At 32.8% G+C, this 18,354-nt stretch overlaps 2 long non-coding RNA genes across 7 annotated transcripts; both read left to right on the plus strand.

Moving 5' to 3' along the window:
• Positions 1–4,973: 4,973 nt before the first annotated feature.
• On the plus strand, positions 4,974–9,524 carry LOC113735076 (uncharacterized). Its single transcript, XR_003459509.2, has 6 exons — positions 4,974–5,635; positions 5,725–5,768; positions 5,958–6,149; positions 6,775–6,924; positions 7,256–7,303; positions 9,157–9,524. It is a non-coding gene; the product is annotated as an uncharacterized lncRNA (long non-coding RNA).
• A 4,671-nt stretch (positions 9,525–14,195) lies between these two features.
• LOC113734762 (uncharacterized) lies at positions 14,196–17,669 on the plus strand. 6 transcript variants are annotated; one of them, XR_011841598.1, is made up of 4 exons: positions 14,220–14,629; positions 15,197–16,373; positions 17,198–17,258; positions 17,341–17,669. It is a non-coding gene; the product is annotated as an uncharacterized lncRNA (long non-coding RNA). The 6 variants fall into 6 exon arrangements; XR_011841597.1 differs by having other exon boundaries at positions 14,216–14,629; positions 15,197–17,258; XR_011841600.1 differs by having other exon boundaries at positions 14,221–14,629; positions 15,197–16,150; positions 16,258–17,669.
• Positions 17,670–18,354: the final 685 nt, after the last annotated feature.

An 18,354-nucleotide genomic window follows, 5' to 3' on the forward strand; every position in this document is an offset into this window, starting at 1 on the left:
ATAGGGCAAAATAGTTTTGGATTTCAGTGAATTTTGAAAATTTATCAAAATTCATAGAAATCGAACTAGCCCCTGAAATTTATACCACTGAAAGAACTTCAAGTCTAGTTTCAAACGCAATAAACGGAACTCATTTTGGATTTTTCTACACCAAGATACAATAGTGTTTCAAAAGCTGGTTTTTGAAACCTGAAATATGAAAATTCCCGCAAACCTACTTGTGAAACCTTTCTCTTTTCCTTTTGTTTAAAGCCAGCTTAATTGCTTCCGATCAAGGTGCATCTAAGGCCATCGTTTTAGCAAGATTTTAGCTCAAGAAGAGGCTCCAAAAACTAAAATTTTTTGCTCAACTTTCGGCCATGAGTATGGCCTCAAAATCAGAATTTTTGAGCTCCAAGTTGGAGCTAAATTGGGGCTTTTAAAACCAGAAATTTTAGTCTATGGTTGGAGTTAAAATGACTCTCTAAAACCTGAAATTTTGTCCTCAAAGTCTCGGCCAACAAGAGGCTTTAAAACCTGAAATTTTAGCTATCTTTTTCAACCAAAATAATGGCTCAAAAACTGAAATTTTTAGCCTCGATATTCGGCCAACTAGTGGCTTTGAAAAGCTGAAATTTCTCTTACATTTTTCGGTCAATAAGGAAGGTGAATTAAAATGAGACAATGTACAATACAGATGCAATTAAAATGAATGAAATAATTTAATTGGGGCAAATGAATAAATAAATAAATAGATAGACCAGTAAAAGAGAATTTCGGGTTCTCACATTAGTGACTTCTTTTGTATGCAAGAGAGAGCTAAAAAATGAAATAGGTAAAAAAATCAAATAAATTGTTCTTGATGGCAAGTTTTGAAATAATTGTTTGATTATTGTGAGAATTATGGGCCCAATTATGCGATTGTTGCGTATTTGTGATTCTGATGAAAAACCTTTATTGGATTATGTATATGAAAGCATGTGGAGAGTTGTTAATGGCATTAAAGAGTTGTTTAAGAACAAAAAAAAGTTCTATGACCCATACATTGATATAATAGATAGGAGATGGGATAAAATGTTGAAAAAAAATCTTCATGCAGCTCCTTTTTGGTTGAATCCGACCTTCCAATATGATAGGGACAATCCTTGTTATATGCCTGAAATTATGAAAAGTGTTTTAGAAGTCATGCAAAAGTTGAAAATGGATGGACTTCAACACATGATGGATGAAATATCAATGTTTAGGTCAAAGAATCAAAGTTTAGGATTTCAATTTGCCCAAAATACTTACAAGACTGCCCATCCAAGTATGCCTACTTTTAATTTCACATTTATTGCATTAATTGATAAAAATTACTTTTGTTTTTTTTAAAAAAAAAAAAAGAGTACTAATTGTGTTTTACTAATATAGATGAGTGGTGGAGATTGTTTGGTATTAATGCTCCACATTTATAGAAGTTGACAATTAAACTCTTGAGTCAAACTTCTTCTTCCTCGGGATGTGAACGCAATTGGAGTGTATTTGAACACATCCATATCAAAAAGAGGAATAGACTTGAGCATCAAAGATTGAATGATCTTGTTAACATTCATTATAATTTACGTTTGAAGAATATGTATGAAATTACTATTACACATGCTTATTTTCTTTTGTAAATTTATTAATTTTTAAAAATTTCTTACTCCTAATTTTTCATCTTTTTTTCATTGTAAGCTTTCATATAAAAAGAGATCTTATGATCCGGTGGATTATGAATCTATTGATAAAGTTGAATTTTGGATAGTTGACGAGAACAAGAAGGAGAGTTTGATTATAATGAGTTAAAAGAAATGATTGAAGAAGAATTTCTCAAAACTGGTGAAAATGGACTCTCTCAATCACGTAAGATTATATTTGCTAACTTTATCTAAGTTTCTTTTTAGTTCTTGTCTATTTTTGAATATTTTTATTTATGAGTATTTAAATGATTTGTGGGTAAGAAAGACACAAATATTGTGCAACTTGATGATGAGGATGATCTTGATGATATCAACTTGGAAAGTTATGAAATTGCAGATAAGGATAATGAAGATGAAGATGAAGATGAAGAATGGCTTAGATAATTCTTTACTTTAAAAATTAAACATGTTGCTTTGTTTGAATTGATATTTATCAAAGATTGAACATGAACTTATTGTCTTATTTGGATTGCTATTTGTCAAGGATTAAACATGTATGGGATTTCTATTTTGTAAATTTTGTGAGTTTGGATGAATTTAGTGAATTGTTTGCTGAATTGGAATAAATTTGGATGATTCGATTCTATATTTATATTTTGTAAATTTGATTTGTAGGGAAATAAAGATATATATATATATATATGACGATTTATGATGTCATCCGGTTCGACGTCCTATCGATTCCGGTCGAACCCATTGACCCCTAAATTCGGCCAAGTTGACTCCCGATTCGAGTCTGAAAACATAGAAAAATATATCCAACACTAACATAGACATTAAATATTTTTCACAACCTGATTCCCAAAGCAACCCCAAGTTTATGAGATACTATTATTGTTTGGAATAGGACTGCAAACGAGCCGAGTCGAGTCGAGTTTTGGACTAATCGAACTGAGTCTCGACTAAATTTTACCAAGTTCGAACTCGAGCTCGAGCTCAACGAGCCGGCAATTTAAAGTTCGAGCTCGAGTTCGAATCAATTCGAGTCGAGCTCGAAAAAAAATAAAAAATAATTATTTTATTTTTAAAAAAATAAATAAATTAATATTTTTTCTTAATAAATAATAAAATATTAAGAATATATATGTAATTTTACTATTAAAATAAGAAAATAAAAAATATATATACTTAAAATAAAAAATATTATATAAATATACTCGAGCTTACGAGTTTAATATTTTGAGTTCGAGTTCGATTTCGATTGCAAGTGGCTCGCGAGCGGCTCGATTCGTTTGCAACCCTAGTTTAAAACCATTAAAAAGAGGATTTATAGAGGGATGTAGGCCACTTAATACTCTAGATGGCTATCACACTAAGAGGCCATATCTTGGTCAGTTGTTGAATGCTATTGGGGTAGATCCGGACAATGGTTGGGTAATAGTTGAAAAGGAGGCTCGAGAGCAATGACATTAGTTTTTTACTTTATTAATTGATGATCTAAAAATACCTTATAGAAGTAGTCAATACAATTTCATTTTAGACCAACAGAAGGTTGGCATTGTTGTACTTTGCTACTATTGTATGTATGTTTCAGTCATATTTTTCTAGGTGACTAATATTTAACAATACCCGTAAAGTCTTGACAATGCATTACTTAACCTATTGCCAGAATTTGAGAACAGATATTGTGTGCAACACATTTACAAAAACTTTAAGAAAAAACACCTTAGTGAAGTACATAAAGAGAGATTTTGGAGCATTGCATCAGCATCAATCGTGGGGTTCAACGAGGTAACATTGGAAGAGTTGAGAGAATATGACTAGCAAGCTAATGCATGGGTCAAAAAACTTGCACACCTCATTACTAGTGTAAATTTTTTTTTCATTTTATGTGAAGTCTGACATGCTAGTCAATAATTTATTTGAGATATTTAACTCTCATATATTAAATATTAGAGAATTGCTTGTCATTGGGACGGTTGAGTGGATTAGATAGTTCATAAAGAGAAAATAGAAATTAGGGTTGAATCGATAACAAAATGTAGTGGTCCTATGGGACCAGCAATAAAGACTTTGATTGAACAAAGAGAAAAGCTTTCTAGAAAATGGAAATCAATATCAAATGATAAAGGGGATATCAAGTTAGGGGACCCAAGAGGAATAATTTGTTGTATACTTAGGAGACAGAACATGTACAAGTGGATTGTGGCAAATTAGTGGGCTTCCCTACTGCCATGCAAGTTCTACCATCGTCAAAATTGGTAGGGACTCAAATAACAACGTAGATCAGTCTTATAGTAGAGATCTATTATTTCAAATATATAAAAATATTCTATATCCAATTCGTAGCAAATTTCTATAGCCGTAATGTGATAGTCCCATATTGGATTCTCCATTTGCATGTGTTTAACGTGGTAGGCCAAAAAAATCAAGAAGGAAAACTAGTTTTGAAAATAGAAATGGTGTGCTTGTTGGAAGGAATAATGTGCAAAAATTAAAAAAAAACATGTGATCATGCACCGTAGAAAATATGGCTAGGCAAGTCATAATGCTATTACCTGCAAAAGTGTACTAGAACAAAGAGGTGAAAATTGCAATCAACTTGCTTCAGCTCCTAAACGTGCTAGAAAGTCTACTAAAGATAGCAAAAATGTATCAAGTTCAGCACTAACTCAACCTCATGCTCAACAGGAAGTTCATGAAGACCATCACACACATGCAAAGGGTACCAATTCTCAGCAAAATGGAGCTAAAATTAATGCACATACTGCGAGACCATCGGATTTCCAGAAAAAACCAACTCATAATGTTGATGCTATCAACACTAAGAAAAAGCAGAAGATTAGGAAAACTAGAACACTAGTAGGTGTTCAATTTATTTTAAGTTTGTCTTTAGTTTTACTATAGTAAATAGTAAATATAACAATTAGATGATGTGTACAAGTGAGGAGAGTTAGGCCTACTAATGATGCTGACAAATCAACTGCAGTGCCCCACAAATAGTCTCTCTATTCAAAGAGAAAACTATTTGATATAAACAAAATAAGAATCAACACCAACTATGAGTACTTGGATAAAGAATCTCCTTTCAAGATTGATAGATGGGTAAGAATATCTAGGAACAACAATGATGAAAAATCAGATTAAAAAACTTATTAACGTATCTAGTCTATGCGCGAATGCCATCGTTTCCAATTGAGTTTTAATTGCTGACGTGGCACAATTTTATTGGCCAATTGGTGGTCGTCCTTCGTTGATTGAGCTGATGAATTGAATTGAGGACAAAATCGAGATTTCACGCCTTAATGAATAGGTAGGGTTACTGAGAGTCTTTGCTTGTTGCTTCTGCTTGCGCCGCTTGTTCTACCAGTCTCCTCACCTCCCTTTTTCCAAAACACCTCTATTTCCTTTTATCTCATCCGAGAGTATGACTGACTGCCTCCATTCCTTCCATGGATTTCCTCCATTTTTTTCTCTGAAAAAAAGAAAAGAAACAGACTAACAACACACCACATCTATTCTCCCTTTCTTCTATATTTTTCCCTTTTTTTAAAGATTATTCGAAAAAAATGATGCTCAAAACCCACCTTTTATTCTCTCTCTTTTTTTGCCCTTTTTGTCTCCTTACTCTAAGATAGGAGAACCTCGAAAATTTGGTCGATCTTGTTTGCTCAACTGCTCACATTTGGATTTTCTTTTTCTATTTCTGATCTCCATTCCTTTTCCTCATAAACCTATGATTTTTTCCCTCTTTCTACACAGAAAAATTTCTATTTTGTCTCAATTATTTTTCTCTTTATTGGGACATAATTACCTTGGAGATCTTTCTTATCTGATTTATTTTCGATCCGTTGATCTCGCCATTTTTTAGTTTCAAAATTTTCCTTATTTTGACTGATTTTCTTTATTCTCTAAGCAATTTCATGTTTGTTTCAGGGTGCAAGTTTAAGGTTTGCATTTTATTATCTGGTATCTTCAATCTCTACAGAACCCGCCAGGTAAGAGATCTCACATGATGTTTATTTTTCTCATGGCTTTTTTGACTATGATAATTTTTTGTTATGGAATTTTTTTGTGATTATCTCAGGTAAAAAAAAAAACACAAGAAAGGCCACTGAAGGAGGAATTACAGTTAGTATCTTGCCTTTTCATTTTTTTTTGGGTTATTTGTTTTTCTCTTTATTGGGACATAATTACCTTGGAGATCTTTCTTATTTGATTTATTTTCGATCCGCTGATCTAGCCATTTTTTAGTTTTAAAATTTTCCTTTATTTTGACTGATTTGCTTTATTCTCTAATCAATTTCATGTTTGTTTCAGGGTGCAAGTTTAAGGTTTGCTTTTTATTACCTGGTATCTTCAATCTCTACAGAACCCGCCAGATAAGAGATCTCACATGATGTTTATTTTTCTCATGGCTTTTTAGACTATGATTATTTTTTCTTATGGAATTTTTTTGTGATTATCTCAGGTAAAAAAAACACAAGGAAGGCCACTGAAGGAGGAATTACAGTTAATTTCTTGCCCTTTTATATTTTTTGGGTTATTTGGTTGTGATAAATAGTATTTTTCTTTACTCGTTTCTTCCTTCAACTATATTATGAGAAAATCCAATATTGTTCATACTGGTATCAACTATTTTTTTGTTAGAAAAGTTATAGATCTAAAGCTTCGTTCCAACCATATTTATTTGTTGCCCCCATCCTCATTTCTGAGCGCATATTATATTAGAGATTAAAAATAATCATTATAGGGTTTTCTTTTGTATGGAATAAAATTTGATCATATTTCTCCCAAGGACGGCTTTAAGGTATCCTGCAATTTGGGGCTCTCTTTCTGGAAAATTTTGTTTATTGCATGTGAATTAATTTCTTCGATCTCTTTTTTTTTCCTTCTTTTGGTTGGCAATGATCTCTCCATACCTTTGCTACTGGTTTTATTGGTCTAAGTTTTAATAGTTCTCATGGAGTTGTATTTATATTTACTTAGTTTGCTTTTTTTTTTTTTGACGTTTCTTTGAGAGCCCTTATACAAACTTATGATTTGTGTGATTTGCTGGTTTACTTTCAGCTACTACATTTCTCATTGTCTTTGGTTAATTATTTAATAACCATCTATTTTACTTATTTGTTTTCAGGTTCTCTTTGTAAACTCTTTACCCTTTCTTCCATATTTTTCTTGCACGATGAGGTGGAATAGTTACAAGCTATCAGAATGTATCTCTTCAAGAGGTGGAAACATTCTCAATTATGATATTTTTGTATCTGAGCACAAGAATGTATAGAAGGTCTGTTGCTCTATCATGTACTTAATTGTATTTTAGCACATTTCAATTCCAAGTAAATAAGCTCATTTTATGCTTTATTTTTTTGGAATATTTGGCTTATGTTTGGGTTTAGCTTGAAGTTATAGTCCCTTTTGTGATTTGTCCCTCATCCTTCAACCGGTGGATTATGTTTAGTTGATCTGGTGGATTATGTTTATTAGATTTAATGACTCATGGTTTCTTTTTTTATTAACAAGACCTTTATTCTTCTGATATTTTGCCTCTTAGAAAAGTATTTTGTGTCACTGATATTTTTTATCTGATTTATATTTTTTTGTTATTGCCTTTGTAGGAAGAAAGATGATAGCACCTACCTTTCATTTTTTTCTGTTCTATAGAGGTATATTCATTTGAAGTTTTTTTTTTAACTCTTTTTGGCTGATAAGAATGTTCTTTTGATTTCTGTTTCTCAAGTCTCAAATCTTTTGAATTTTTTTTTTGTCTTACCATTATTTTTTGTAGGAAGCAAGAGGAATTTATCACTGTCTAAAAAAAAAAGATAAACATTTTTTGAGTAAATAGACTCGTCAAAAAGGAACACTGGATATTCAAAATGCTATCGGAGTAGCAGTATGAGTTAGTAATCAAGGCGCTCATACCTAATGACCTTAATTTTTGTGATTTATCCCTTTTGATAATTGGTGACTTCATGTTAGTGTTTCTTTTGCGTTTTAGATTGTGGCCAACTATTGGTTGTTTTATAATGATTATAGAAGAATCAGGTTTTAGATTTAGAAAGGCTTTTTTTCAATAACATAATTCTACTAAATCTACTACGTTGGTTGGAGATGTGGTAAAATTATCATATCACATTGTTTGGAAACTTTCTTGTGTTGTTATAAGAAGTACGAAAAGTTTTCAGAAAATGCTAATTTATTCTTGTAAATATTTTCCTTTTTGACTTATCAGATATTCCCAGAATTCTTATGTAATTCTACGTGTCCTTTTATGTAGTAGATTGCATTTGGATCCATTTGCTTAAGGTGGTCCAAATCCTTTCATGTATTCACCGATGATGCAACAAAAGTAACTTTAAAAGTATTTTTGGTCCTTAATTTTTGCTATTGTAAGGTTTAGGTCCTTTGTTTAGGTTTTAGATTTAGAAAGCCTTTTTTCTAATAACATAGTTCTCCTGCATCTGCTATGTTGTTTGGAAATGTGGTAGAATTATCATATCACATTGTTTGGAAACTTTCTTATGTTGTTATATAAGTACGAAAAGTTTTCAAAAAATGCTGATTTATTCTTGTAAATATTTTCCTTTTTGACTTATCAGATATTACCAGATTTCTTATGTAGTTCTACGTGTCCTTTTATGTAGTAGATTGCATTTTGATTCATTTGCTTAAGGTGGTCCGAACCCTTTCATGTATTCACCTATGATGCAGCAAAAGTAACTTTAAATGTTTTTTTGGTCCTTAATTGTTTGCTATTGTAAGTTTTAGGTCCTTTGTTATCTGTTTAGATTACAAACTATTTATTTACTTCAAAAAGTGGCTTAGGGACGATGTTTTGTCCTATTGCATCAATGTGATTTGGATGTGAAATTTTGAAAAAAATTTAGGTGTTTAGTGCTTAATTCCTATTGTTTTACTTCTTTTTTGTGATTTAACATATGCTATGCTAGATTTGATGGTGTAGCATAAGAATTTTAACTATATTTATTTTCTACTAAATCCCAAATGTTTATTATGGGTTGAGATATTAAGATTTACAGCATAGTACAAAAGGATTTTGGAAATTGTTTTCTCAATGTTAATTTTATTTAGGCCCTTTTTTTAACAAAAAAAATGTTAATCTGTTTAGTGTAGATCCAAGGTTTTGTGGTCTTCATTTTCCCCCCCCCCTCCCCAATAAATTTGCTCTTGCCAGCATTTTTTATTCTAAGTCTTTGTTAGATGAAGGAAGAAAAGATAAAGGAGGCTACTTTTCTTCAGTAAGCCTGGATGATGTGTTTTAATGTCCTTTTTTTTGTGTGAACAAATTTTTTTCATTGTAACTGGCTGTAACTTTCTGCTTTCTTTGTCCTGTTATTGGTCTTTAAAAAAGTGAAGGGTGAAAATTTGAGACGGCATCCTATTTCCTCGAGATCCAAAGTTATTTTCTTTTACTTGTTTTACTTACTCTGTTTTTATTGTTTTGATTTCTCTGTTTGAGAATCATACAACCTAAAGCTCAATTTCTTTTTTGCAGAATTCAACTCGGACATATAATTGCTTGTACACTTGCTGTTCGGCTTGTAGTTTTGCTTGTTTCCTTTTTCTAGAGATGTTAGTCTTGTTTTTGTTTTTTCAGTTTTTGGTTATTTGTCAACCTTATTGATGGGTTGCAAGATTTACTTTTCTTTTTTTTTATCAGCTCAGTAGTGGCAAGGAGAGTAAACTAATTTGTTTTCAGGTAATTTGTAGTTTGCCTTTTGTTGGAACTTTATTTTGGTTGGCAATGTCAACCTAGCAAGTTACCAGTGCCACTGGTAATGAAGCGATTTTTTAATTCTTTGTAATGCTGATGATCCCTAAAGGACATCAATAAATCAAATTTCTTGACTTTTTGATGGTTTATTTGAGGATGTAGTTTTATATTGCAAACTTCAATGGCATTTCTTCGTGAAGTTTTCTTGTTGGATTGGGTGAATATTTTGTCAATGTCGTGAACTTTACTTTTTATTTCATTCGGTAAAACAATAGTTGAAGCCATCCATTTGTTACAAAATAAAATGGGTATATTTGATGTTCTTTTTGTAACTATTGCAAGGATTTTGATACATTTTTATGTAACTTTTTATAATTAATTTTTTAATTTGAATAACTGGATGTTTCGGGGCAAGCTTGAAAATTACACCGCGCATCGTGCGGTGTTCTCCTCCTAGTGAATATATGATTGGCTTTGAATTTTGTTTTGTTGGTAGTACTTTGATTGTCTTTTGTTTAGATGTATTCTATGGCTAGAATAATTCTTGACTATTGATGACCCTGTTTGGATTAGTTGTTTTTGGAGGTATTTTTTAAAAATTTTACTGTAACTGTGTATATGAAAAACTTTTACTATAGATGTTTTTTGGATTGTTTTTAGAGGTATTTTTAAAATATTTTTTTGAGTATTTTTATAATTTACAATTTTTTTGGGATGTTTTTTTTTTTATTTTACATGACCCACCACTATCCCTTCCGTTTTCCTCCCCCTCTCTCCTTTCTCTTCCTCTCCTCCTCCCCTCTATTTCCTTCCCCTCCTCCTCCTCCTCCCTCTTTCCTCTCCCTTCTCCTCCTTTCCCTCCTTCCCTCTTTCCCCCCAACCCCAAACCCTTTTCCTGCTCGTAGGTGGTAGCTGTGACTTTAGCCACAACTATGACCGTTTTAGTCGCGACTTCTGATCGCGATCAGATTTGATCGTGACTAGAAAGGTTGCGGTCAGTCGAGAGAAAGGAAATTGGGAGGCGGGGAAAAGAAAAGAAGAAAGGAGGAAGGAGAATGAGAGAGAGAGAGGAAAGATGGGCGGAGAGAAAGAGGAGAGAGAAGAGAGAGTCGTGGGTGTGAGGGTAGTGACTGTAAGGTGGTGGCCGTAGTGGTGGAGAGTGATGGGTAGTTGTGTATTTTTTTGTATATTTAGAGTTGTTTTTGATATATTGTATGGGTATGGTGTTTTTTGAGTTGTTTTTGTTTGTGTATTACTGTAGCATTGTAGATGAAAAAATTATTTTTCAAAAAAGTCTGAATCCAAACAGAACTGATATGTAAAAGAAGTACAACTTTATTGGGGGTTTTGATTAGGAGATTCATGCTAGTGACTGTGACAATTTCGTGAAAGTTGTACTCTTTTGTTTGGAATTGTGCATGTTCAATCTCATTTTGCTAATGCAAGTTATCTTTTGTTGTATTTGACATTTATGTAGATGCATTTGTGAGCTAATAATATATTTTTTTGAACATATGTAATTTGATAATCCTCAAACATACATGGTTGTTAGTCACTTAACCAATACTTCACTTTTTGGTCTATAAACTACTATATTATATATTACATCTAAGGTGTAAACAACACCAACCAAAATGAAATGTAAACAATAATGGCACCACCTCAACAAAACAAACTTTCTACTAAATCATTTGGCAGCATTGGTTTTGAATTTAAGATATACAACTATATACCAGTAGCTATCAATTTGCAATTTTCCAAACTTATTCCCTTTCTCGATCCCTAATTCCGCATTGATACACTCAGAATAGTTCAGGTTGCAACAAAAAGCACAGTGAGCATTTTTTTCCTATTCTTTTTTCCTAGCTTCTCCTTCAGATTTTTTTACTTGAACCTCCATTTTCTCAACTTTGTTTTGCCACTAATAATGGGATGAAAGGAGCAGAAGATTTGCCTCTAGAGTCAGTGGAACCTCTATGAATGGTCCAAAGAGCTTGTTGACAAAACTTTAGTACACGATGTGGTAAACCATCTAGACTTCTTTAGATGTGGTAAACTTTATATGTAAATTTGCTGTACCATCTAATCCAATCCCAAATCCCATGATATCCAATATGCACACATACAAGGTCAACACAACAAAATATCTGTAGAGCAAATTATCTGGGTAGCCACTGAATTTTTTGAATAGTTAAGATTTGGTCATTCAACTATTAATAGTATATTTTTATTCACTAAACGATCACAAAGTATAAACTTTGTGCCATTCCATCTAATTCCATCGTTAATTCTGTCAGATATAAGGATCTGCATGATTCACAAGACATTATTACTAAATAGATATGATAGAATTAATGATAAAATTAAACAGAATGATCCAAAATTTATACTTTTGATAGTTCAATAATACAAACATACTATTAATTGTTAAGTGGCCAAAAGTTGACTGTTCAAAATTTTAGTAGCTCCCCGAGTAATTTGTTCAACATCCGTAAGGTGACTGCAATCTTATAAAATAGAGTCTAAAATTAGAGAGCAGAATATCTAATCTAAGAGGGATCTCGGAATTTACTCAAAAGAGCTTAAACAAGTAAACAAATTATTGTTGTGACAGCTATTATTAGGATGAATAATACAGAAAGGACTATTCTAATGTTACAGATGTCTGTGACTTTACATTTACGGATGCTTATTTTATCGATTTTTATATTTTGAGTAGGATCCAATAGTTATACCAATCAAAAAGTAGATCAATCTCACCCCATCCCTCTCTCGCCCTCCAATCTCCAAGTTCTTTCCTTTCTGCAGCCATAAATGATACCCCCATCCCCATTCTTCTTGCGTCTACCACTTTTCAGTTTTCTCATCCCAATATTTTCCTATTCTTCTCCAAGTTTAGATTCTCCATGTTCTGTTATCACTCTACAACCCCCTTTCCCTCCTCTCTTCCCAAAAAGAAAACACCAAAATAGTTATCTCTATTTTCTTCTTCTCATTTTAAACTTGATGTTAACAATGTTTTTCATGTCAAATCTCTGTCTTTATTGGTTTCATATGCAGGGTGTGATAAATGGTATTATTGTGTATTTGTGCTTTAAGGAAAAAAAAAAGTGATTTTGAGATAGAAGCATTTGATCAATTGAGGAGTTCTCTTAAATCATGAGAATTGTTAAAACTTGATTTCTAAACTGTCCATAAAGTCATGAAATTTGTATCGTAAAAGGAAAAAATAGTTCATGAAATTTGGCTGACTATCCACTAAACCAGTATAGAAGTGGCAGAGACAGTGAGTGTGTTTGGATTGAAATGATTTGAAATAAAATAATTTGCTTCACAAATTCTAATCACTTTCTTATTTTTCCAATCACCTTTTTATTTCACATACATCATATCAGAAGAAGTACTACACTAATTATCTTAAATAAATCATCCAAATAAACTCCTATCCAAACAAACTCACGTGGCTAATTGAGAGATTTGGAAAAGAGGATGTTGAAAATTTAGAAGTTGATGAGGGGTACATATGTAAAACTATGGGTTAATTACATTTACCTCCCCTGAGGTTTGACCATATTACCAATCAATCCCTGTAATTTGTCCAAATAACGGTCTCACCCTCTGAACGATCAAACATTTAACAAAAACCCCCTTAATGCCGAAAATGCCCTTATTGAGGCCATGTTGCATTAAAAAAGGAACACATTTTTATTTTATTAACCCTGAAGCAATCCAAAAAAATAGAAAAAAGTTTTATTATTTTATAAAAACCATATCTTTACTTCCATAAATAGTTTTGAATCAATAATTATTGTAAATCTTAAAAATAAATATTAAAAATTAGATATATTGAAAGAAAAATAAAAAAGAAGAAATTATTTTAATTCCTGAAGTATGGTTCAAATTGAGGAAAACATGCATTGTGCTCTCCGCAACATGCCTTGAACCACAATTCGAACCATACTTGAGAATTTAAAATAATTGCTTCTTTTTTATTTTTCTTTCAATTTATCTAATTTTTAATATTCATTTTTAAGATTTAAAATAATTATTGATTCAAAACTATTTATGGAAGCAAAGATATGATTTTTATAAAATAATAAACAAAACTTTTTTCTATTTTTTTGGATTACTTGAAAGTTAATAAATAAAAATATGTTCTTTTTTTTAATGCAATATGGTCTCAAAAAGGGCATTTTCGGCATTAAGGGGGTTTTTGTTAAATGTTTGATCGTTCAAAGGGTGAGACCGTTATTTGGACAAAAATTGATTGGTAATATGGTCAAACCTCAGGGGAGGTAAATGTAATTAACCCTAAAACTATTCGTTCCACATTTTAACGGGACGAGCCGGTAGCCCTTTATGCCTCAATCCAATTAAATGTAACCAACGGTCAAAAATTGTCCATAACTCAATGTTTTCAGAACCGGATCGGACCGGCCGATTCGACCGGTCCAACTGCGAACCGATAGTATCAACGGTCCGGTCCAGCATCACACCCGAAAACTAATGAAAACCCGCTAAGAACCGGACGAACCGTTAAAAATCGTTTCAACCGTAAACCGCCGGTTCATAAATTTTCAAGCAATAGACCTGATATTGAAAACAATAATACCAATAGAGGCAGCAGCTAAGATTCGAACTCAGGCCATCATGATCACAAAGAGTATGCTTACCACCAATCTACAACCGAGGGACAAGCCTTTTCTTGTGTAGAATTATACTTAATCTAATCAAAATATAAAATTAGATTAAATAAAAAAAACCCTAGCATTGGCTTCAGACGGCACCATTCATTCAATTCACTTTCTTAATTATTATTAACATAACACTCTATGAACCAAAGGCGTTACTGTTCATTTGCTTTTTCGTCGTCGTCGTCGTCACGTGTTATAAGCATGTCTTCAGTGCTTTTTTATTTCCGCGCGATGCGCGGGTTGTCGACTTAGGGTTCTCTACACAAATCGCATTTTCTCTCCAGGCTTTCCTTTCCAAAACCTCCGTGCCGCCGCTTCTTCTCTTCTGTCTTTCCTCTCCTGGCTTTTCAACTTAGGGTTTCCTCTCTGCTTCCTATTCTCTCCGCAGCCGCCTCTGCTTCCTATTCCTCTCTTTACGAAACAAAAAACTTGATCATTTGCTTCTCCTTGGCCACCACTTCAAAACTTTTGATGTTTTCGCTTTCTTTTCTTCTTTTATGCCTCTCAACTCCCGAGTCCAAGATTTCCATTAATCCCTAGCAATCGGCGTGATTCTTCTGGTTAGTTACATTATTTCCAGATCTCAAGATTGTTCAATTATTCCTAGGCTTTTGACATATTCATCTTCTCTTCTCTTTATTATATTTGGATAGGTCATTCTGACTTCTGTTTTTTGCCCATTTTTGTATATTTACAGTATTTTTATATATTTGCATGTGTTTTCTGACTGAAGCTTTTTATGATTTTTTTGTGTAGTCTTTCTTTTTCATGCTATAGACTATTCTTTACCGGATTACTGAGTCGATCAAGCCCACCATATTTCATTTAGGACCTATTAGCTGGTTTATCGTGCCTCCTATAATTTATTTTCCTATTTTAATGAATATTCTATACCATATTAGAAACAAAAAAGTAAAAGAAATGGCTTAAGATAATGCGATAAGATAAATTGAAAGGTGACGACCAAGGCTGTGTATGCCAAAAATTTATCAGTATGCTTTGCTAGATACAAATGGACATATTTATGCATTTTTATCAATATTCCCGCTCTAATTGCTGCATCTTCTAGATTGCACTATCCTACCATTCGTTTACTATGATGCAATTTACATGTTTTAAATTTGCAGGTTGGACTTTTTGTATATGACATTTTCTGGATCTTTTTTACCCCAAAAATGGTTAGTGTTGCTAAATCTTTTGATGCTTCTATCAAGATAAGTGTGTCATCTTGTGTTCTGTATATCTTTTAAAAATTCTTGTTCTTGGATTCTGTCTATCATAGTTTGCAACCAAGTGTAACAATAAATACTTTCTACAGTTTTTGTTCCCAACGGCTGACTCTGCACCTCCATTTTCAATGTTGGGTCTTAGGGATACAGTATTTCCTGGTATAGCTTATATTCTAATTGTTCTAATAGTTGTTGTTAGTTTGCCATCCTCATTTTGGCTTCTGTGTTGGGAGTCCATGGCTGAGTTCTTGAATTTGATGTTTGACTGTTTTTCATCCTCGACTGCTTATAAGTAGCAGATGTATCTGGTGATGAGAGTCATCATTTTGAATCCAACCCTCTTTAGAGCATTGCATTTTTTACAATCTAAAATAATTGGAAAGCTTTTTGTTTTCATCTCTAAGCTTCTTGTTTGGTTTGTTGGTGATCCCTTGTGATGTGCACATGATTCTAAATTGTATGAAGAAATACTCGGAAGTGTGCTAAGTAAAATCTGCATCTGTAATTTATATATCTCAGGGCTTTTGGCATTGCACTTTGATGTTTCTCAGGGGAAGCAGAACCAATATTTCAAGAGTGCTTTTGTAGGATACTCTGTTGGTTTGATCCTTGACAATAAGTGTCATGAACTGGTTTCAAGCTGTATAGGAAGGTGTTTTATGCATGTCCTTATCTTTGAAAGTAGATAGATACATTTGAGAAGTGTAAATTTGTTCCAGTGAGGAGGGTCCATACTTCTCATTTCGTTGATCCTTTTAATGGTTGTTTATTTAGTCTGTGCTCTTGTATATTGTACTGGTTGTCATCAGATTTTTGGGTGTGTACGTCGCTTGGAATGGGGAAGTAAAACCAGTAAGTCTTTTGTGATCATGAATTTATTTTATAACTGTTTTTAAATGCTGAACTTCTTTCTTTCCTGGTGTATTATAGTGAAATGACTTTATGCATGTCTTTGGCAGATACTTTTAAATGGCCGGCTAGCTGCCTGGCTTATAGCTACTTGATTCTAAGCTTTGCAACTAAGACAATGAAAATAAAACTAGAGGTAGCAACCAGCAATACAGAATACATAAAGGTATTATAGTTTAATTTTTGGCTTATGAATTTTTTCATATGCTCTTCTCTGAAGGTTTGAGTTTTGCTTGCATATTTCTTATGTATGATTGAACGACATTCTGTAGATGGAAAGGGTTACCAATAGAATGTTTAATTTTTTAACTGAATTTTTTTATGAATTCTTCTCTGACGGTGCGAGTTTTGCTTGGCATGTGCATGAGTAAACCACATTCTATAGATGGACTGGGTTACCGATTGAACCTTTTAATTATAACAACTTTAAACAAGAAGAAAATTATAGTCAGAAGTTTTTAGTTTTATAATCTGTCATGCCACATTTTAGTTCAATCATAGTACTGGTTCTGAGTGCCTTAATCTTGTACATAAGTTTAATTTTATTGCTTACATGATAAGCTGTCATTCAAGTGAAGTCTGGAACAGCCCAACAGTATGCAAATTTTAGTTCGATCATCGAGCAATTGTTCTGACTTCTGAATACCTTCAGCTTTAATTTTGTACTTTTATTCTATAACTAAAGGTAGTTTTTTTTTTGGCACTTTAATCCTTCTGCTTTGGTTGCTTTTATTCTGTGATTAGTGCGTTTTGGTAAGCTTGACAAATTGATCCTCCTGCCTTATCTTGATATTGGCCATTTTACATCTTTTCCAACATTTAGTTGATGGTCGTGCCTCTATAATTGAGTCACCGGTTTCCTTTCTCTTCCCTTTTTTTTTATACGAGTAGTCATTTTGTTTCTGAGCTGATATTGTGATATACTATCTCGTCTTTTGGTTGACTGATTTGTAATATATATGATGGGAGTTGTTTTATATGCTTTACCAGTGAGAAAGGCGCTTTTTAGATGGTGTTCCTGTTATTGCTAGGATTATGCTGTTGATCAAAGGTGATTCCCCCGTGTTGCTTTTGTTGGCTCCTGTAATTTTTTGAGATTGCTGACACCTTCTTGTTTACGTTTGTTGCTATAGTAAGAAGCCTGTTCTGCTGACATTGTTCCGTGATTTTTGAGATTGAAGTGGGATGAACCAAAGTAGATGCTACGGGGTCTGTTGAGTCCAATCCAATTATTATTGGTACTAGATTCAGATTGAAGCATTGATAAATGTGAGATCTGTTTCTATGTATATTCATGGTTTCTTAGTTAATTTGTGTTAGGCTGTTGTATTACTGGTCACTGTGCTATATTTTTTTCTTGGTACTTTTCCCTTCTGGACTTTAAATCACAGATTGTTTGCTAAGTCATAGCAAGCTAGAATGTTATATTGATTTTTTGAAAGGTGACATTTTTTATTAGGCATTTCTGATGGATGGTTAACCTCCTTTTCTTCAACTGATATACTTGAATTTTTTTTGAATCGTCCAGAAATTTCTTGTTTTTGGTAGAAGATGGCGCCAACATTTTCTTGCTTAATATTGCATTAAATAGTGCGATCCAGGTTTGAATTTGAGTATACCAAATTGTGAATTCAGTGGTTGGTTGATAAGCATTAATTCATTGATCTCCAAGGAAAAAAAATACAAGGGTATGGATAGAATTGAAACTCTTATTCAGACAATGCTTAAGAGTGCGCAGTCTAAAAATATAGACATTGTCTGGGATTGCTTTGAGGTCCGTGAGATTACCTGCTATGTTTTTTTTCCTTTCTTTATTTACTAATCAATTTAATAATGCCAATTTCATCAAATAAGCAATTTGAGAAAAAAGGTTCAATTAGCCACCCTAGCAATCAAAAGAATTATTTTCTCTAGGGAAAAATAATAGTGACCTTAAAATTAGCAAAGCAGCAAAGGCCGCACATGCTAAAGGCCTTCCAAAGAAACATCCGGTAAAGCGCAATGGGTACTCTCCAACTCCTAGCTGCTTCATAGTTTTGTACGACTCCAAAACCTCTTCATTATAAGACCAAAATAGAAGGAAATTAAAAAAAAAGCCCAAAGGGCTGGTTGTCAAGTACATGCAAAGTAAATATGGTCCTAAATAT

This window comes from Coffea arabica, chromosome 3c, assembly GCF_036785885.1.
Source record: "Coffea arabica cultivar ET-39 chromosome 3c, Coffea Arabica ET-39 HiFi, whole genome shotgun sequence".
NCBI classification, from domain to species: domain Eukaryota; kingdom Viridiplantae; phylum Streptophyta; class Magnoliopsida; order Gentianales; family Rubiaceae; genus Coffea; species Coffea arabica.